This window comes from Anomaloglossus baeobatrachus, chromosome 2 (genome assembly GCF_048569485.1).
Source record: "Anomaloglossus baeobatrachus isolate aAnoBae1 chromosome 2, aAnoBae1.hap1, whole genome shotgun sequence".
Lineage (NCBI taxonomy): Eukaryota > Metazoa > Chordata > Amphibia > Anura > Aromobatidae > Anomaloglossus > Anomaloglossus baeobatrachus.
This window is the reverse complement of record NC_134354.1, coordinates 46948186-46962467: the sequence shown is the minus strand read 5'-3', so window position 1 is coordinate 46962467 and position 14282 is coordinate 46948186.

Genomic DNA, 14282 nt, shown 5'->3' with positions numbered 1-14282 from the left:
GTTCTGAAGAACCGAGCTGGAGGACGAGAATTGAACTCGATTCTGTACCCGCGAGACAAAATGTCCGTCACCCACCGGTCTTTGACCTGTGACATCCAAATGCCGGAAAAGCGGGAGAGCCTGCCCCCGACCGGCGATGCGGAGGGAGGGGGCTGGAAGTCATGAGGTAGCCGCTTTGGAAGTGGTACCTCCATTTGCTTTCTTGGGGCGCGTGTGAGCCCGCCACGAATCTGAGTTTCTTTGCGTCCTCTGAGTCCCTTTGGACGAGGTAAACGGTGTCTTGCCCGAACCTCGAAAGGACTGAAACCTCTGCTGCCACTTTTTCTGCTGAGGTTTGGTTGTTCTGGGTTGTGGTAAAGAGGAGTCTTTACCCTTGGACTGCTTAATGATATCAGCCAATGGCTCGCCAAACAGTCTATCTCTAGATAAAGGCAAACTGGTTAAACATTTTTTGGAACCAGCATCTGCTTTCCAGTCCTTTAACCACAAGGCTCTGCGCAAAACTACCGAATTGGCGGACGCCATTGAGGTGCGACTGGTAGATTCTAGGACCGCATTGATAGCGTAAGACGCAAACGCCGACATCTGCGTGGTAAGGTGCGCCACTTGCGGCACTGCTGGATGTATGATAGCATCCACTTTTGCTAAGCCAGCTGAAATAGCCTGGAGTGCCCATACGGCTGCGAATGCCGGAGCAAACGACGCGCCGATAGCTTCATAGACAGATTTTAACCAAAGGTCCATCTGTCTGTCATTGGCATCTTTAAGTGAAGCGCCATCCTCCACTGCAACTATGGACCTAGCTGCGAGTTTGGAAATCGGGGGGTCTACCTTTGGACACTGTGTCCAGCGCTTGACCACCTCAGGGGGGAAAGGGAAACGCGTATCTTTAGATCGTTTAGAGAAACGCCTTTCTGGGTGAGCGTCGTGCTTCTGGATTGATTCTCTGAAGTCAGCGTGATCCAACAAAGCACTCAATTTACGCTTGGGATAAAGGAAACGAAACTTCTCCTGCTCCGCAGCCGCCTCTTCTGCTGAAGGGGCTGGGGGAGAAATATCCAACAGCCTATTGATGGCTGAGATAAGGTCGTTTACCATGGCATCCCCATCAGGGGTATCCAGGTTGAGAGGGGTTCCAGGAATGGATTCCTGATCACTCTCATCAGACACATCACAGGGAGACTGATTGCGCTGAGACCCTGAGCAGTGTGATGACGTCGAGGGTCTTTCCCAGCGAGCTCGCTTAGGGTGGCTGGGGCTATCATCTGAGTCATAATCCTCGGCCTGTGAAGCCGGGGACCCCCCTGTGGGCTGGATTAATTCCAAGTGAGGGGGACCTGAGGACAGAGGCCTCGCCGTGCCCAAAGACTGAGCCCCATGCATAGATTGCAAGGTTTCAAGGATTTTTGCCATAGACACAGACATATTATCAGCAAAAACTGCAAAGTCTGTCCCTGTCACCGGGGCAGAACTTACAAGCGTCTCAGCCTGGGTCACTACCTCTCCTGACTCCGGCTGGCGAAGCAGCACCGGGTCGGAGCATTGCACACAATGGGGGTCATCGGAGCCTGCTGGTAGATTAGCCCCACATGCAGCACACGCAGTATACACAGCCCTAGCCTTGGCAGCCTTGCGTTTTGAGGATGGCATGTTGTTGCTTCCACAGAGGGATCTGGGAGATGCAGCCAGAAGCGACCTCACAGTGCAAGAAATACAATATCTCTATATCCTACACAGTACACCGATACACCGTGAGGCACTAGAGGGACCAGCACAGAAAAATCGCTTACCGCCCGCTTAAAAAGCGGGTGTGTGGTCGCCAGATAGCCCCTAGTCCAGGTCTCCCAGAGCCTTGCGTCCTTCCTCCAGCCAGACTGCATGTAATGGCTGCCGGCGTCCTGAGAGAGAAGGGGGGCGGGCCCTGGGCGTTCCTGGCTAAGAGCGGGAAGCCTGCTTCCCTCTGTGCCTAGTGTGAGGGCTGGAGCATGTAAATCAGGCTCCAGCCCTCGTCGCTGCTAGCGAACAGCGTCTCTCCCCTACCCTGGATGACAGGGTGGGGGCGGGAACGAATCGGAGCTGCCGGCGTCCTAGGCCCAAAAAGCCGGGGACTCAATTTATAACCGCCGCCGCCGTAAAAGCGCGGACGGCGGATCCCCGGCGCACCACAAGTCACAGCAGCGCCGCCCGGTCCAGAGGGGGTCGGCGCTGCGTTCCCATACACAAAAAAAAATCCCCCAGTAATCTGTAGGGACACTAACTCCAACGTTGCGGTCCCCGGCGCACTACAACACCCAGCCAGCCCGGAGTGTGTCTGTGCCTGCCGGGGACACAGAGTACCTGTATGATGCAGGGCCTGTCCCTGATCGTACTCCTGCTCCGTCTCCATCAGGTTCTAATGGGTCTGTGGATGGAGCCCGGCGTCAGAGCTGAGAGGCCGGCAGGATCCCACTTCCACAGAGCCCTACCAGGGGATGTGGAAGGAAAACAGCATGTCAGGCTCCAGCCCTGTACCAGCAATAGGTACCTCAACCTTACAACACCATCCAGGGGTGAGAAGGGAGCATGCTGGGGACACTATATGTGTCCTCTTTTCTTCCATCCGAAATAGTCAGCAGCTACTGCTGACTAAAATCTGTGGAGCTATGCATGGAATGTCTGACCTCCTTCGCACACAAAGCTAAAACTGGAGATCCCGTGATACCACGGGGGGGGGTATAGCCAGAGGGGGAGGGGCCTTGCACTTTTAATGTAGTGCTTTGTGTGGCCTCCAGAGGGCAGTAGCTATACCCCAATCGTCTGGGTCTCCCAATAGAGCGCTGAAGAAAATGATAGATAAATGTTAGATAGATAGATGGATAGATGGATAGAGGGATAGATAGATAGATAGCTTGTACAGCTATTTAGCAGAGTTAATAAATAATTTACAAGAAAAAATGTGGGGTTTCCCTAATTTTCATAACCAGCACAGGTACAGAAGCAGCTGCGGGCTGCAACCCTCAGCTGTCAGCTGTAGCTTGGCGGGTTTTGAAAAATCCCATGCTGATTTCTTTAATTAACAAATAATTTAAAAAAAACGGCTTGGGGTCCCCCTATTTTTTTTCAAAACCACAGGGACAGCAGACAACTGGGGGCTGATATTTTTTCGGTGGTAAGGGCAATGATGATTTGACCCTTCCCAGCCTAAAAATAGCAGCCCGCAGCCGCCTCAATAGTTGGATATCTATTAGAACTCATGGGCTCTTCCGATACTTTGAGTGACAGCAGTCGAGGACACTGACCTGTGGTTAACTGATGCTGTCATCGCTCGTCACTGCCTGCTGTGGCTCACACACAACTGTGACCAGTTGCAGTGCCCTGGGCTGATCTCATGAGGTCATCTCAGTTCACTGCAGTGGTTCTCACACAGCGGTGTGTGAGCCTGCCTTGACTGCTGTTCCTGCCAATGAGGAATTATCTGTTCTTCATTGGCTGGGACAGTGAGTCTTGGAACATCGTGGGACCCCTTTTGGATTATGCCATACCTTGGATTAGGGTTTTTGCTGGGAAATAAATTGGTGAATGGGGGTGTCTTTTGTTTTGATTTCTTTAATCATTTCCTCTTTTTATGCCTTTCAGATTTGCTTTTGGTGAACATCGCTATGAATTATGGTGGACTTCTTTTAAATACATTTTTAATAAATTGGTGACCGATGGCTGTAGTCTGGGGGTGTATGTTCAAAAATTTTTTTTTATACTGTATTTATTTCTACTGGATTAGTAAAGGGGATGTCTGATAGATGCCCACCAATTACTAATACCAGGGCTTGATGCCAGATGGCAATTCACAGCTGGCATAAACTTCATATATTACTCGGTTTGTCACCACACCAAGGCAGCGGGAAGAGTCAACTTTGGGGCGACTGCGGACTGCTACTTTTAGTCCTCAGAAGGGCCAAATAATCATGAGCATTCCCATCCTAAAAATATTAGCCTCCACTATTTGCTGTCTCTTGCTTGGGTTTAAAAAATGGGGGGGGACCCTAAGCTGATTTTTTTAATTATTTGTTAAATTAATTTTAAAAAATTAGCATAGGATCCTCTCTATTTTTCAAAACCAGCCAATGGACAGCTGAGGGTTGCAGCCTGCCGCTGTTACTGTACCTGTGCTGGTTATGAAAATGGTGGGGGGCCCATATCTTTTTTTTACTAAAATTATGCATTAATTCTGCTAAATAGCTGTCCAAGATACCTAGGTATCTCTCTATATGTTTACAGACCAAAAGTTTGGACACACCTCATTCAAAGAGTTTTCTTTATTTTCATGACTGATTCTACATGGCTGGTTCCCACCGTGAAGCATGGAGGAGGAGGTGTGATGGTGTGGGGGTGCTTTGCTGGTGATACTGTTGGGGATTTATTCAAAATTGAAGGCATACTGAACCAGCATGGCTACCACAGCATCTTGCAGCGGCATGCTATTCCATCCGGTTTTCATTTTGTTGAACCATCATTTATTTTTCAACAGGACAATGACCCCAAACACACCTCCAGGCTGTGTAAGAGCTATTTGACTAAGAAGGAGAATGATGGGGTGCTACGCCACACAGTCACCAGACCTGAACCCAATCGAGATGGTTTGGTGTGAGCTGGACCACAGAGTGAAGGCAAAAGGGCCAACAAGTGCTAAGCATCTCTGGGAACTCCTTCAAGACTGTTGGGAGACCATTTACCTCTTGAAGCTCATCAAGAGAATGCCAAGAGTGTGCAAAGTAGTAATCAAAGCAAAAGGTGGCTACTTTGAAGAACCTAGAATATTAGACATATTTTCAGTTGTTTCACACTTTTTTGTTCAGTATTTCATTCCACATGTGTTAATTCATAGTTTTGATGCCTTCAATGTGAATCTACAATTTTCAAAGTCATGAAAATAAAGAAAACTCTTTGAATGAGAAGGTGTGTCCAAACTTTTGGTCTATACTGTATATGTATTCATCTGTCTATTCTTTGTATTCTATCTATCTACCATATACCTATCATTTTGCAAGATTTGCACATTTTTACACATAAAAAGCCATTTATTACAGTAATATCCATTTTTTCCGGTACATGTCACACAGATGTCACAGGGATGGCCACCGAGTGATGTTGGTATTTGACCCATGCGGTCGGAAAAAAAGGTGACTTGCCTCTGTGTGGAACAACTAGACAAGCAGGTTTTTCACATGGACACACGGTTCAGGTGAAAACACAGAGGTGTGAAGCTCTCTATTGACTTTTAATTAGTATGCGTGTGAACGTGTCGCTGCTACATGTGAAAATGGACACCACATGTACTGGAGACATGGAGGTGTGAACGCTTTAAGGTACATGCCCACAATCAGTGTTTGCAGCATTTTTTCCGCAGCATGCTTCAGCTGCGTTCAAAACGCTGAGTTCTACAGTACAAGCTTAGTGGACGGGATTTCTAGAAATCCTGTGCCCACTGTGCTTGTTTTTTCTGCAGCAAACACTGACCTGCGTTGCGTCTTTCCAGACCGCAACATGTCAATTGTTTACTGCGTAATTGCATGCGTCCTCTGTAGGGAGAACACAAGCGAGAGACCGCAACGCACTAAACCCTGATCGTGGATACAAGTAGCTGTGGTCTCTTGCGAAGGAGACGAACAGCCCTGCAGGTCAGGACCCGCTGCGTCAAGGACGCAGTGAGTCCCGATTGTGGGCACATACTCTAAGTCACAGACTATGGCAGAGCTTGTAACTAAAGACAAGACAAGTACCATATATAAGAAAACCTCCCCTTTTAGTGCTCCTTCTGGAAGAGTCGGCAACAGAAGAAAGAGGATGCTTGGAATGATATCCAGATTGGAGCATCAATGTCCCTTTTGGGTACCCAGCACCTTTCTTTGGGACCGTATCCTTTTCAGTCATTAGGTAGATGAGATTCCCAAAAACCTTCTATACCAATAGAAGCATCCACATGAAGGAAATATGGTGTTGTTGGAATCATGTTGGTGTAGGACAGAAGCAGTAGAAAATCAAGATTTAAGTTCACTGAAGGCTTGACAAGAGGAATATGACAACTTTCGAGAATTACAATGTTTACAAGCAATGAATTACAAGCAAAAGCGTAACAATGTTTAGAACTTTTGACATTTATTCCATGGAGGTTTACATGTGACAGGGGTATACATAATAGGGACAAGTACAAGAATCATAAACAATTCAAGGCACAAACAGGTACAGGAGGATAGAGGTCCCTGCCCACGAGGGCTCAGTCTACAAGGGATGGGTGAGGATAAAGTAGGTGAGTGTAGAAATGGTTGTGTGGCACTATATAAGAATAAGGGTTATGGCAGGTTGTAGGCTTGTTGAAAGAGGTGAGGTGGGTCTTCAGGTTATTAACCCTCCCCAAACATCCAGGTCCAACGTAGTCCAAAACAGGAGGTCCGGCGATGCTTGCATCCAATGACGTCTGAGACAGAGTGCTCAATGCAGCTCCATGTACGAGGCTGCACGGGTAACTCCAGGACATCTCCCACGCTGATCACATTACCGCTCGCGCGAGAACTTGTGTGTTTCTTGCTATATCTATCTATTTTTATATGTATTTCTCTACATCTCTTTTTATCTATCTTTCTGTTTATAACTATCTATCTCACTCACTCAATTTCTCTCTCTATAGCTATCGTTTTATCTGCCTATAGCTGAGAAATGATCAGAACACAAGCTTGGAAAATACCAGCATAAGGTAGGAAAAAGTTAAAAGTAAATTATAAATAAATACAAAAGGTATTATCACATATATGTAAGAAACCATAAAAACATCATTATTTTTTACCATCTGTTTAATTTTGTGATATCCCTTAAAAAAATGTATTATTTTTAGTTTGACTAAATAATTTATATATCCATTCTAACTTTGAAATAACATTTTTCATTTCATAATTGTAGAAATAGAATGGCTAAACATTCAAGAGGAAGAAATACATAACGTGGCAAGTAGTCATTACCGGACCCGTTGTAGCTTTTTTTTTTGTTCTGTTTAGGCAAACTTTGGATTAACTTTCGTTATGTAACCAGACTCAACATGAACTAGATCTGTGAGCCCAATTCCACATTGGAAGTCATTATTTTGCATTTTGTCTCTGCTCACACATACAGCCATCCCTAAAAATAATTTATTTCACAGGAGAGGGAGTGTGGTGGTTTTTATTTTGTTGCATGCTACATTCTGTCATGCTGTTGTTACCCCGAGAGTTAAACGTATAACATGCAAGTGGCTCATAGATGGCCGACCACTGAGTCAACGTGACCACTGTGATGCTCGCATGAATGGTTTTTATATGTACCGATTAAGTAAAATATTAAACTTAATTTATTGATTTATAAATAAAACTACTCTATAAAATGATTGATTACTACTACTTGTACAACATCTTATTTCTCTTATTTACCACCATAAAAATAACAGAGCCTATACTCGCCTCCTCTGCTGGCATTGTTGAAACGAGGACAGAACTGTAGTTCCCAAGGCCCCTGTGACATTGTGATGACATGTGAGCCACATGACCCCCTCCAATCTATCCTAAACTCTGTGGCCCGCTTAATCCACCTCTCCTCCGGCTATTCCCCAGGCTCGCCACTCTGCCAATCCCTTCACTGGCTTCCCATCGCCCAACAAATCCAGTTCAAAACATTAACCATGACATACAAAGCCATCCACAACCTGTCTCCTCCCTACATCTGTGACCTAGTCTCCCGGTGTCTACCTGCACACAACCTCAGATCCTCACAAGATCTCCTACTCTACTCCTCTCTTATCTCCTCTTCCCACAATCGTGTACAAGATTTCTCCCGTGCCTCCCCCATACTCTGGAACGCTCTACCTCAGCATATCAGACTCTCCCCTACCGTGGAAAGCTTCAAGAGGAACCTCAAGACCCACCTCTTCCAACAAGCCTACAACCTACAATAACCCTCAGTCCAGTACACCACTGCGAAACCAGCTCTGTCCTCACCTATTGTACCATCACCCATTCCCTGTAGACTGTGAGCCCTCGCGGGCAGGGTCCTCTCTCCTCCTGTACCAGTCTGTTTTGTACTGTTAATGATTGTTGTACGTATACCCTCTTTCACTTGTAAAGCGCCATGGAATAAATGACGCTATAATAATAAATAATAATAATAATGACCAATCAGCACCAGCCTCTCTCTTCATGCCTTCGCACGGTTAAGTAAAACACCATAATTGGCCAATGATGCTGAGCTTTACTTCCAATTAAGTTACTTTCTTACATTGTGGAAATGGAATTCTGTTATGATTGGTTGCAGGTTTGCAATGTAACGTGAGAACCATGAAATACTCGTGAGATTGATGGCACTGCGCCAGCAGCGGACGTAAGTTTAGGCTTTTTTTTCAGTGTATCAACTAGTGTTATGATATGGGGTTGTTCAGACATTGTCCAATTATAGTGTGATCTTCTATAAATTTAATTTACTAAAGGGGGCTTTACACGCTACGACATCGCTAATGCTGAGTCGTTGGGGTCACGGAATTGGTGACGCACATCCGGCCGCATTAGCGATGCCGTTGCGTGTGACACCTATGAGCGATTTTGCATTGTTGCAAAAACGTGCAAAATCACTCATCGGTGACATGGGGGTTCATTCTCAAAAATCGTTACTGCAGCAGTAACGAGGTTGTTCCTCGTTCCTGCGGCAGCACACATTGCTCCGTGTGACGCCGCAGGAACGAGGAAGCTCTCCTTACCTGCCTCCCGGCCGCTATGCGGAAGGAAGGAGGTGGGCGGGATGTTACGTCCCGCTCATCTCCGCCCCTCCGCTTCTATTGGGCGGCCGCTCAGGGACGTCGCTGTGACGCTGCACGGACCGCCCCCTTAGAAAGGAGGCGGTTCGCCGGTCACAGCGACGTCGCCGTGCAGGTAAGTAGTGTGACGGGTCTGGGCGATGTTGTGCGGCACGGGCAGCGATTTGCCCGTGTCGCACAACAGATGGGGGCGGGTACCCACACTAGCGATAACGGGACCAATATCGCAGTGTGTAAAGCGGCCTTAAGTCTCATTTACATATACATACTGTTAGAACAATATTGTTTTTTTCTTTTTTAAAAAAAAAATGTATAATAAGTAACATATTTCACTAGAATAATTAAATTTATTATAGGTACAGGAAGAATGTGTGATTAACGATGTTGACGACCAAATGATTCAAATTTCAAGTAGTGCAGATAATGAGTTGGTGGTGGAAACAAACTATACAGTTTTGTCCTGTATAGTTGATGATCACTATTACAATAGACAGGTAGTTTCACTTATAAAGTTTTGTTTACTTTGTTAGGTAACAAAATTTCAAACAAGAGTCTGCTTCATTATACCTTTTAACAATTTTCATCTCAAACACTTGGATTTATGTTTTATTTAATTTACAACAACTTAACTAAATCAGCGTCAACATAAAATTACAAGATGTTCAGCCAGAAAATTTTTAGTGGTTGTTTGTTCTTTCTAGTTCAAATTTTCATTGACGGAAATATTTGGGTTGTTGTCTCGTACAAATTTGTAAATTTAAAGTCAACCTTTCACAAAGTTTTGTGACTAAAAGCTTCGGCCACCACCAGCATGCTCATATATACAGCATTTGAACATGCTGTATATTATAGCTTAGGCCACTGTAGAGAACATAAATACTCACCTAAATGTTACTTGTGTTACAGTTGGGTGATATGGGCGTCTCCATTTTACAATAACGGCGACTACTCTTTTGGCTATCTTTCTCTTCCTTCCTCTGAAGCCGGGGTGCATGATGCGTCCTACGTCATCCACAGTAGCCGGCATAGAGGACCTGCGCAGGCGAACGTTGATCTACCCTGAGTATGCACGATCAAACTATTGAAGTGCGTCTGCATGTGACCGTTGAGTGTGTACGATGTTGGATGTGTCATACACCCAGGTTGCAGATGGAGGACAAATTGAGCCGAAAGAGAATAAACCGGCACATGAGTAAGTAGACTCACATAATTTTTTTCCAAACTCCACCACAATCACCGTTTAGGTATTATTAAATTAATTTTTCTTTCAACACATCGGCCTGGCCTGTTATATACATCAGGTTAGAATGCTGTATTGAAGAAACCACTGTTGGTTGCCACAGCTTTGAGTCCACAAATTGGCAGACAGGTTCCCTTTAAAAATTATTTTCACACTGGTACATAATTAAAATTCAAAGTCAATGATAGTCCTCCTTCGCACATCCGTGTAAGAAAAGCACATCCTTTATGGTCCTTTTTGGCCATCCGTGTGCAACATCCGATGCTTCAGAAGTGAGGTATACTTTTGAGGTGCCAATCATGGCTCTTTCGACCAGCTAAAACCATCTGGTAGATGACTACCCATTCATAATATCATGGCTTTTTGTCAGGTGTGAAATCGCACATGGCATCATTGCATTTTTCACTGTATCTTGTCAACAGGAAAAGGGTCAGTACAGCCTCCCAATTGGCACATGTAATAACGCGCCACTGTTAGACCAGCAGTGGTCAGCATTTTTTGTTGCTTTGAAGGACATAACCATGGTTCTTCACACCCTAAAAGGTCCAGTCACACATAACGAGATCGTGAACGAGATCGCTACAACATCACAGTTCCCGGACCGTTGCTGAAATCGTATGTGAGGTGTCACACACACCGACTTTAGGAACGAGCATGCGACCCGTATAACGATCTTGTAAATCGTCGGGACCCTGTCACACAACAGCTGTGGTAACAATTCCGATCTCGATTAGGGGCGTAGTGAAACGCAGTGAGCCACGTAGGCGTGCATTTGCGTTGCCTTTTCCATATCCCCTCTGCTCTGATTGGTGGCCAATACTGCGTTCTGATTGGGCGGCCGGCCGGTCGTCGCCTTTTCCACTCCCCTCCGCTCGGATTGGTGGCCAAGACCGCGTTCTGATTGTGTAGTCACGTCACAAGTTCTATCCCAAGACTCAACAGAGAACAAAGCATGAAGCGACACCCAATCAGAACGTAGCACTGTTATCAGCGCTAACCTATCGGTACGGAGGGGGGCGCGGAAACGGTGACACAACTACACGCTATTGTTCTCAGCGCCAACCAATCGGTGCAGAGGGGGCGCGGAAACGGGGACGCAACTACACGCCTACGTGCCACACTAAAGTTCTAATATAGGTCGTTAACGAAATCGTAGGTAGGTGTCAAACATACAGATCCATCCTGCCCAGCTGGACTCCAACGAGCCAAAAATGGCCCAGGCTGTTCAGCATCGACCAACGATTTCACAGCAGGGGGCGGATCGTTGGTACGTGTCAAACATGACGAGATAGCTAGTGAAGTCGTTGTTGCGTCACAGAAACTGTGACGTAGCAACAATCTCGTTCACGATCTCGTTATGTGTGAAGTGGCCTTTAGAATATATTCCACAGTTATCATTTGTGCTTCTCTTTTTGTTTAAAAATATTAAGGGGCCAAAATTGGTTTTAAGAGTATTTTTTAATTAAATTTAAATAAATCAACAAGAGATAGCACAGATTTTTGTAAACCAGCAAATGCACAACCGAAAGCTGATAGTTTCAGTTCATATTTGCTGCTGTACACGTGCTAATTTTGAAATATAAGTTGGACAAGCGTGATTATTTGCCATACATTAATTATTAACTATTTTATAAAGCTGGCAAAGCGATCTATCTTTTTCTGTCTATTTATCCCTCTGTATCTATCTAGTCCTTCTGTCTATTAATGTAGGTATTTTTATTATTCTTTATACAATTTTTTCTCTATCGTAGTATTAATTCTAGGTATTGTATATATAATTTTTCAAAGTTTAATTTTATATACTTGCACTTGTTTTATACGTTTTAAAAAAGGAAACATTTATTGACTGGTACATGTCACACAGATGTCACATTGATGCTTTCCAGCACTGTGATGACCATATTAGAACAGTACCGTGTTAAAAAAAAAATTGTCTCCCTCCGTATGAGTCACCCATACATCCAGGTGTTCCAGGATTACACAGTGGTCCATGTAAAAACATGTAGGTGTGAAAATTAAAATGTACTTGTATTAGTATGTGTTTGTGAACGGAACCAACACGAAGTGGACACGCTTAGTTGTTATGGAGACCTTGCTTTGATTATTTAACAGTACTAAATCTTATTAATTTTTATTTCTTTTTTATGATTTTTAAGAGTTTTGAGGATGTGTAAGATCAACACAATGATACCTCGCCCACTAATACTCCTACTAATGATGTGACTAATCCACTTATTACTACTGTATGTTCAACAGCGCAAAGCAACACTCATGATTCTGACATTGATGATGAGGTATTTATTTACAAATTTATTTAAAATAGCAATATTTAGAGTTATTTTTTCATATTCGCTGTGATTTCTCAAGCACTTCAACACCTTCATATTTTGTTATCTATCCACCAACATCCACACTATGATCATGGGTGACTTCAATATCACCATTGACATTTCCCACTCACCTTTCACAAAATGTATAGGGCTATGTGCGCACGTTGCGTAAATACATGCAGTTACGCTGCGCTTTGTAGCGCAGCGTAACTGCATGCGTCCTGCGTCCCCTGCACAGTCTATGGAGATTGTGCAGGGGCCGTGCGCACGTGGCGTCTTAGAGCGCAGCGCTTCGGCTGCTGCCCGAATCGCTGCGTTCTAAGAAGTGACATGTCACTTCTTCCGTGCGCTTTGCCGGCAGCTCCTGCTCTGTCTATGGCAGGAGCTGCAGGCAGAGCGCATGGAATCGGCTTTTTTTTTTTTCTCTACGGACATTTTCTGCAGCGATTTGAAGGGCACGTGTGCTCTTCAGGTCGCTGCAGAAATTTCTGCAGGGCTAGTACGCAACGTGCGCACATAGCCTTAAGGTGGTGTCACACACAGCGACGATGACAACGACGTCGCTGCTACGTCACCATTTTCTGTGACGTTGCAGCGACGTCCCGTCGCTGTGTGTGACATCCAGCAACGAGCTGGCCCCTGCTGTGAGGTCGTTGCTCGTTGCTGAATGTCCAGCTTCATTTTTTGGTCGTCGCTCTCCCGCTGTGACGCACAGATCGCTGTGTGTGACATCGAGAGAGCGACGAAATGAAGTGAGCAGGGAGCAGGAGCCGGCGTCTGGCAGCTATGGAAAGCTGTAACCACTGTAAACATCGGGTAACCAAGGAAAGACCTTTCCCTGGTTACCCGATATTTACCTTCGTTACCAGCCTCCGCAGCTCTTGTTGCTAGTGCCGGCTCCTGCTCTGTGCACATGTAGCTGCAGTACACATCGGGTAATTAACCCGATGTGTACTGTAGCTAGGAGAGCAAGGAGCCAGCGCTAAGCAGTGTGCGCGGCTCCCTGCTCTCTGCACTGTGACATGTAGCTGCAATACACATCGGGTTAATTAACCTGATGTGTACTGTAGCTAGGAGAGCAAGGAGCCAGCGCAGTGTGCGCAGCTCCCTGCTCTCTGCACTGTGACATGTAGCTGCAGTACACATCGGGTTAATTAACCTGATGTGTACTGTAGCTAGGAGAGCAAGGAGCCAGCGCAGTGTGCGCAGCTCCCTGCTCTCTGCACTGTGACATGTAGCTGCAGTACACATCGGGTTAATTAACCTGATGTGTACTGTAGCTAGGAGAGCAAGGAGCCAGCGCAGTGTGCGCAGCTCCCTGCTCTCTGCACTGTGACATGTAGCTGCAGTACACATCGGGTTAATTAACCTGATGTGTACTGTAGCTAGGAGAGCAAGGAGCCAGCGCAGTGTGCGCAGCTCCCTGCTCTCTGCACATGTAGCGACGTTATGATCACTGCTGCGTCTGCTGTGTTTGACAGCTAAGCAGCGATCATAACAGCGACTTACAAGGTCGCTGCTTCGTCACAGAAAATGGTGACGTAACAGCGACGTCGTTGTCGCTGTCGTTTAGTGTGACCCCAGCTTTACACTCACTTCCTCCTTCGGCATCACCGAATGTTCCTCCACAGCAGTCAGAAAGATGGCTTGACCTCATCTTCACTCGCCTATGTTCCCCATCCAACCTATCAAAATCAAAACGACTACTGTCTCTACCAAACCTACTAACTTTATATTCACTCTCTTCTACAAGTACACAACCACGCCACCACAAACATTTATACCAATGCAAACCTGACAAACACCTCGAAATAATTTCCCTTTCTCAGACCCTTGTCACTCTTGCAGACACTGCTTCTTCACTAGATTGAGATGCTGCTGTGTCTTTATATAACAGTTAAAAGAA